The sequence below is a fragment of the Echinops telfairi genome, unplaced genomic scaffold (assembly GCF_000313985.2).
Source record: "Echinops telfairi isolate 266 unplaced genomic scaffold, ASM31398v2 ScPeMD7_7469;HRSCAF=8507_0, whole genome shotgun sequence".
Lineage (NCBI taxonomy): Eukaryota > Metazoa > Chordata > Mammalia > Afrosoricida > Tenrecidae > Echinops > Echinops telfairi.
In genome coordinates this window covers 31,850,720-31,858,460 of record NW_022111372.1, presented here as the reverse complement: position 1 = coordinate 31,858,460, position 7,741 = coordinate 31,850,720, and positions in this window count along the sequence as shown.

Sequence of the window (7,741 nt, the reverse complement as noted above, 5' to 3'; positions counted from 1 at the left end):
GTGTATGAAATGGATGTTGGACAGATAAATTGTTTACTGGTTACAAAACACCATAAAAAGAACATTTCCTGTAAAAAAAAAGGGACTGAGCTGATCAGGAAAGAGGGACCCGCTCTTAGTTAGAAGCTATGCTGAAAACCAGGCAGCACCAGAGCAACAGGAAAGCCACGGCTGTCAAATGGGGCTGAGGTGCACTGTGCATGAAGCACATTGGCTAGGAATTGAACCCGAGTCTCCCAGTGGAAGTTGAGAATTCTACCACTGAGCCAACTCGTCCCTCTATTATTTTGGTTACGGCTTTGTTTGAACTATGAGCCGAGATTGTAATAAAAACAGTACGCTTTATTGTCTCTTGAAAGCCATTTTAATCATATTTACCTAAATCAATGCTTACCTAGCCTTGTGCTAAGCAATAAGCAGCATTACCTGCTTTGCAAGAAATGAGTGTTCTGCCTTACGATTGCTCCATTATGCCTGCAGAATTTCTGCATGGCGGTGGCTTATAACCTCATTTGTTTCTTGTGTGTCAATCACCCAGGCACCATCAGTCTATCTGACAAGTGAGGAGGGATGTTGTTGTTAGGTGGCTGCAAACTGGATCCCAACTCGCAGTGATGCTATAGGACGTTGTAGTGCTGCCCCATAGAGTTTCGTGCCCTGTAATCTTTGCAGAAGCAGAAGAAGACCAGCCTTTCCTCCCAATGAGCCACTGGGTAGGTTGAAAGCGCCAACCTTTCGGTTAGCAGCTGAGTGCCCAGCCATTGCACCAACAGGCCTCCTCGTGTGTACAGTCTGTAGATATATCCAAGGATCCTTTCTGGTGGAGTTCTCTCCGCCCTTGGATTCTTCCCTTGGGTGGGGTTTTGTGGACTCAGGGAAGGGAAGAGGCGGGAGAAAGAGAACGAAAGACCAGTGTGAGCTTTAGATTTTCAGACGCTCAACCCTTGGGGTATTGGGAACGGACTCCTGTGCCCAGATCATGGATGGAGCGCCTGATGGGAGAGAAACATTGTGTCTGAGGGAGGCATGGCCAGCACACCTGAGGGCCAGACCAGGGGCGTCAATTGGGGACTGAGGGATGGCTCATCGTGGATCGTGGGAATGAGGTAGCCTCCGCAATGGCCAACCTGTGCAAAGGGCCAGCTCCTGCTCAACACCTGGTAAGTCTGCAAATCCCCAAAACTTAGCTGCTCCTCGGGAAACCCCGGGGACTCAGGTTCTACTGTTGATAGGGTGAGGGCTAAAGTGATCCAAGTCATGGCATTTTAAATAGCCCCATTTGCTTCTGAAAGCAGCACCATGAATAAAGAAGACCAAAGAAGAGTGGATGCCTTTTCACTGTGAGGCTGGCGAAGACTGTCGACAGTATTGTGCAGAACAAACGAACGTGCCCTGCAGGAAGGACAGCCAGAATGCTCCATGGAAGTGAGGAGGGTGAGCCTGTAGCTCATGTACTTTGGACATGTTATGAAGAGAGGCCAGGCCATGAAATAGGACAACTTGCTTGGTAGAGAGTCAGTGAAAAAGAGCTAGACCCTCAATGAGCTGTATTGACCCAGTGGCTGTAACAATGGGCTCAAATATATCAAAAATTCTGAGGAGGGGGTGGGATCAGGCAGTGTGTTATCCTGTTATCCTGTAGGGCCACTGCGAGTTGGAGCTGACCCGACAGCACCAATCCTGATGGTGGAAACACTTATGTGTGTGTGTATAGATGTACACATACATATATCGATAGCTGCCCACTGTGAACTAAATATTTGTCCTAGGAATGAAGGACTCTGTGTCTTTAGGCTTTCCCAATGACGTCACCTTTGGGCGAGAGCAAAGGGGACTTTAGGCAAAGGTGGGGAGGGAGTGTCCCAGTGCCACACCAGGGTTTTCTATTTCCAGGTAAACAAAGGCAGCATTAAGGTGACCTTTAGGGAAAACACTTGGGACCACAAGTGGCACAGCGCACCAGAACAGCCTTTCAAGAAGGGGAAGAACTAGCTGCGTCACTGCCTGCATGCAAACAGTGCTGATTTGGCACCAAAAGAGCCTCCCTTGGGACTTTATTGCTTATCTTAGAGCCATAATAAGAATTGTATATGAACGTGTGAAAATAATTTGCTGAAATCCTACTTCTTCCCCGTAAAAAAGTCATTGATGAGCAAAATTGTGAACAAATAGCTTTCCAAGCAAGTCGGCATAGTTTTTTTTGCATAGTTTATATGCACAAATTACCCTGATAGTGGGGAAATTGTTCTAAGAAGCGGGATGCTTAGCCATCATGATGTGAACTATTCGAAAAAAACAAAACAAAAATGTGAGGATGAAACTTCATATAATCTTGGAGGAAGAAGGTCTTTCTAATATGGCATGAAATTCAGTAGCTGTGTAGGAAATTACTGATAAATTTGACCTTAAATCGGGAGCGGGGAGGGAGGGGAAAAATGAGGACCTAATGTCGGGGGTTTAAATGGAGAGAAAATGTTTTGAGAAACGATGTACAAATGTGCTTTACACAATTGATGTGTGTATGGATTGGGATAACAGTTGTATGAGCCCCTAATAAAATGTTAAAAAAGAGAAAGAAAAAAATTTGACCTTAAATCAATGGAAAACTGTATGTCAAAGATACTATAAATGAGGGGGGAAAATCCTAATCACTAGGCATCAGATGAAACTGTGAGACTTACTTTCAAAACAACAATGACCTTCTGGTGAGGATTGAAGTCCATTTATTTTCTTTAATTATAAAGGAATTGTAGGGAACTCTACATTGGACTCTTGGATAATCCCCAAGGCCCTTAGCTCACGTTCACACCCTTGCCCGGTATCCTTCCTTGAGTGTTGTGGGACTTAGGACTTGCTTCTAGTTGATCGGATACGGCAGGTGGTGGGATGGGCATGACTACAGATAAGGTGCCTTTCTTGCTGGGATTTCTCTCATCCTTGCTAAATTTGAGAAACAAATTATCGTGTTGGAGCTGATATCAAGGGCTTAAGTGGAGAGCAAATATTTTGAGAATGATGAGGGCAATGAATGTACAAATGTGCTTGACACAATGGATGCATGTATGGATTGTGGTAAGAGTTGTATGAGCCCCCAAGAAAATGATTTAGAAAAACAAAACAAACCCTATGTGTCAAGCAACTGAGTGAGCTCTAGGACCAGTGGGTCGCTTCTGATGCATAGTCAACAAGAAGTGATTTTTGGAAGTAGAGCCTTGGAAGCAGCACCTCAGATGAGGCTACAGCTAACATGTGACTACAGTGTTGCAGAGGACCCTGCTAAGTCATGTCAAGCCATCTGTGTTAGTCTGGGAACTTTAGAGACACAAATCCACAGAAACTCATGTATGAGACAGAGTTTTAAATAAAGGGTAAGTGTGCATCAAGAAAACATACCAACCCAGTGCTGCCCAAGCCCACAAGTCCAACATTAACCCATTAACCCATATGTCCAACACCAATCCGCAAAGTCCTCCATCTCACAAAACACATGCAATGATGCCGACTGCAGGAGGAAAGCCGAGTCAGTGTGTGTGTAAGCATCTCAGCAATGGCAGGGGTCTCCACACGGCTGCTCCAGCACCCAGGGATGCATTGGGGTAGGTCCATGCAGCTTCTCCTCAGGGATGTCTTGCAGGAAATGAGCCTTGCCAGCTGAAGCAGGAACTGGCTAAGGCAGCTGCACCCTGGTCCGACCATCAGAAAGCAAGAGACCTGAGTACTAGAAAGGCGAGGCTCACTGAGCCATTTATCTCTCTGCCCTTCAATTAACCGCACATGTGTTTATCGGCCAGCTTGGCACAAACTATCTCACCATCTGACGCATGGAAAATTGTGAGACAGTACATGTTGTGTTATGCCACTATGTGGCAATATTAAGCAGCAACAGGCAGTGTTTTGAATAGAACTACACCCTCCCAAACATTATATTGATATCCTAATTCCTGGTATGTGACATTGTTTTGAAACAGGGTCTTTGAAGATGTTATCTGTTAGGCCAACTTGAGGTCATACTGGAGTTGGATGTTTGGTGTCTGAGCTCTGTCTTCATGAAAGAGAAGAGACGCAAAGGGGGAAGATGGGCTTGCAGTGATGGAGTTAGGCTGCAGCCGCAAGCCAAGGAGTGTCTGGGTCTATTAGAAGCCAGGAGTTTCAGCATTATCTGCCCCCAGAGACTTCAGAGAAAGCATAACCAGTCTCACGTCTTACATATGGATAGCCAGTTCACGAGACAGTAGATCTCTGTTCTTACACATCGTCTAAGGTCACGTCTTACATATGGATGTCCAGTTCACGAGACAATAGATCTCTGTTCTGACACGTCATCTAAGGAAACTAATGTTCATAGCTAAAAATAGCTTATCCACCTTGGTGAATAACATCGAATAAACCTGAAGAAAGAATAAACCAGTCTTAGAAGAAAGGCAGCCAAAAGGGTCCTTAAAAATGAGAGAACAAGACTTCATATTGCTTCTTTAGGACATAAAACCGGGAAAGGCTAATTGCTAGAGAAGGACAGAGTTTGGGTAAAATGGAAGCTCAGTGAAAATTAGGAAAACCTTCAGTGAGATGAATTTACACAATGGCCACAGAAACAGGCTCAAACACACCGTGGCTACAGCATCATTAGGACCGGGCAGCATTTTGTCCTCTTGTACACAGATCACCATGAGTTGGAGCTGACTTGAAGGCAACTATCATCAACGGCAACCACAGCATCTTTCACTTTTCCTCGAAGTCCGATGTTTCAGTCCAGAGAAGGCGAGCGGAAGTGAAGTGAGTCACTTGAAGGGCAGGTGTCTTTCAGAGCAGCTATGCCTCCTGTGCGTGCTCTTTTCCTGTCCCCTGTTAGAACAGGGTTGAGCCTGGAACCCGCTTGGACATAGCAGATGACATGACAGAAGAACTGAGTCGGAATGAGATTGTAGCTTACCATGGTGGTGGCCCTGTGCAGTAGACCCTCCTGAAGCCCTAGGGCATTCACTATGCTGTTGTTAGGTGCCATCAAGTTGGTTCTGACTCATAGTGGCCCCATTCACAAAAGAGTGAACCACTACCCAGCCTGCACCATCCTTTTAAAAAGGAAAACGTCAGAATTGATGAAAAAAAGATTTGAAAATGAAGACATGTCCTTAAGAAATCAGCCACAGACTGATGTTGACTTTGATTCTCCTTCCCCTTTGGAAGTCCAAAAACGCCCTACATAATTTTTACAGTTAATATATACTAAGAGGAGAACTGCTGGGTCAAAGGGCTGCATAGGCTTGACTTTGATGTTGCTGTTGCTGTTGTCATTGCCATTGTGTTGGCCCTTGGCTGTGGCGATCCCATGCACAACAGAACAAAATACTGTCCAGTTCTGTGCCATCCCAATGAGGGGTGGTGGATGGGACCATGGTATCCAAAGGGTTCTCGTTGGATGATGATTTTTCTTCATCTGGAAGCTCAGTGAAATTGGTTCAGCATTGTAACAGCACTAGAGGAAGTGTGGTGACTGTTCATGAGGTCCCTTGGGTGGGAACTGAACTCAGGACTCTGGCGGAGAAGGTGAGCATCCTACCATTGAACTAGCACTGCCTCTGGGCTTTGATAGAAAACGTCACATAGTTTCCAGAAGTGACAGACCCCTTGAGATTCGTAGCCGCAGGCCCCCAGAGTTCCAGCTGCTCCCCACCATGACCAGCAAAGGCTCCTACTCAGGTTAGCCTGTTTGATGAATGTGTTTGATAGTAGGTTGCACTTTCTGATGATTCAGGACATTTATCATCTTTTCAAATGCTTGACCTTTGTAATTCGGAAGATGGGATTTTCAACACCCATGAGATAGTTTTTTGTGCCATCCTGGCTGATAAACACATATGGGGTTAATTGAAGGGCGGAGGGAGAAATGGCTTGGTGAGCCGCCTTTTGGGTTCTTGGATCTCTTGCTTTCTGATGGTGGGAACAGGGTGCAGCTGCCTTAGCCAGTTCCTGCTTTAGCTGGCAAGGCTCACTTCCTGCAAGACATGCCTGAGGAGAAGCCACATGGACCTACCCTGATGCAGCCCTGGGTGCTGGAGCAGCCGTGCGGAGACTCCTGCCAGTGCTGAGATGCGTACTTGCTCACTGATTCGGCGTTCCTCCTGCAGTCGGTGTCATAGTGTGTGTTTTGTGAGATGGAGGAGGACTTTGTGGATTGGTGTTGGACATATGGGTTAATGGGTTAATGTTGGACTTGTGGGCTTCGGCAGCTGGGTTGGGATGTTTTCTTGATGTGCACTTACCCTTTATATAATACTCTCTTATACATATGAGTTTCTGTGGATTTGTTTCTCTAATGTACCCAGACTAACACAGCCCATAAATAGTGACAGTCTCAGAAACTCACTAGGGCAATTCTAGACTGTCCTATAGGGTCACTATGAGTCGGCATCTACTCAATGGCAGGGGATTTGAGTTTGTTTTACTCTTTTCACTTTTATAATTAGAAACAATCATATATGTACACATGTGAGTGTGCATAGGCGAAGGAGTTGAAACTATGTGAAATAGTTGGAATAGCACACTTGCAAGGGGATGTTGAGTACTTTGACTTGCTTCGATGTCCTGACCACCACCTCCAATGTCAGCCCTCGTCCTCCAAATCCTGGTGAGAGATAGGACAGCAATGCCTTCCTTCTACAGGACGGCCTTGACTCTTCCCCTCCCTGCCGGCCCCACATGCCCTTCGTGGTCCAGTTGTGGAGAGAGGGCCTTTTCAGCTCTGGGAGGAGAAATCGTTGCATGCAGGTGGCACAGAATCCCGGGATTTTAGAGGACAAGGGATGTTTTTGTCCCAAAGCAGCCCATCAGCGGACTTTGACCTCCTATGTAATCTGAGTTTCCCCATACCTGAGTTCAGAAACACTTCAGGAGCTGTCATAGTTGTCAGTGTGTGTGTGGTGGGCATGTAGGGGATGTGAGAGTGTGTATGGTGGGCATGTGTATGTGAGAGAACACTATTGTATGTTAATGTGTGTGGTGTGTGCACACAAATGCCTAAGTGTGGTGTAGATGAGTGTGTTTTGTATGTGAGTGTAGCGTGTGATTATGTCTGTGAGAGTGGGTTGTGTATGATGTGTGTGTGTGAGTGTGTGGTGTTGCATGTCACTGTGTGCAGTGTGAGTATATCTCTAAGAGTGTTATGAAAAAAAGTATGTGATGTGTGTGTGAGTGCATAGTGTATGTGACTGTAGTGTGTGTGTGATTGGGCAATGTGAGTATAGCTGTGAGTGTGCTGTTTGTGAGTGTGCTGTGTTTATGCGTATAGCATGTGTGAGTGGTAGAGAGTATGAGTTGTGTGTGAGTGTGCTGTGTTTATGCGTGTAGCATGTGTGAGTGGTGGAGAGTGAGTATGTGTGAGTATGCTGTGTTTATGCATGTAGCGTGTGTGTGGTGGAGAGTGAGTATATCTGTGAGTGTATTGTGTGCGTGATGTGTGAGTGTGCTGTGTTTATGTGTGTAGCATGTGTGAGTGGTGGACAGTGTGAGTATATCTGTGAATGTGCTGTTTGTGTGTGAGTGTGCTGTGTTTATGTGTGTAGCATGTGTGAGTGGTGGAGAGTGAGTATATGTGTGAGTGTGTTGTGTGCATGATGTGTGTGTGCTGTGTTTGTGTAGCATGTGTGAGTGGTGGAGTGTGAGTATATCTGTGAGTGTGCTGTTTGTGTGTGAGTGTGCTGTGTTTATGTGTGTAGCATGTGTGAGTGGTGGAGAGTGAGTATAT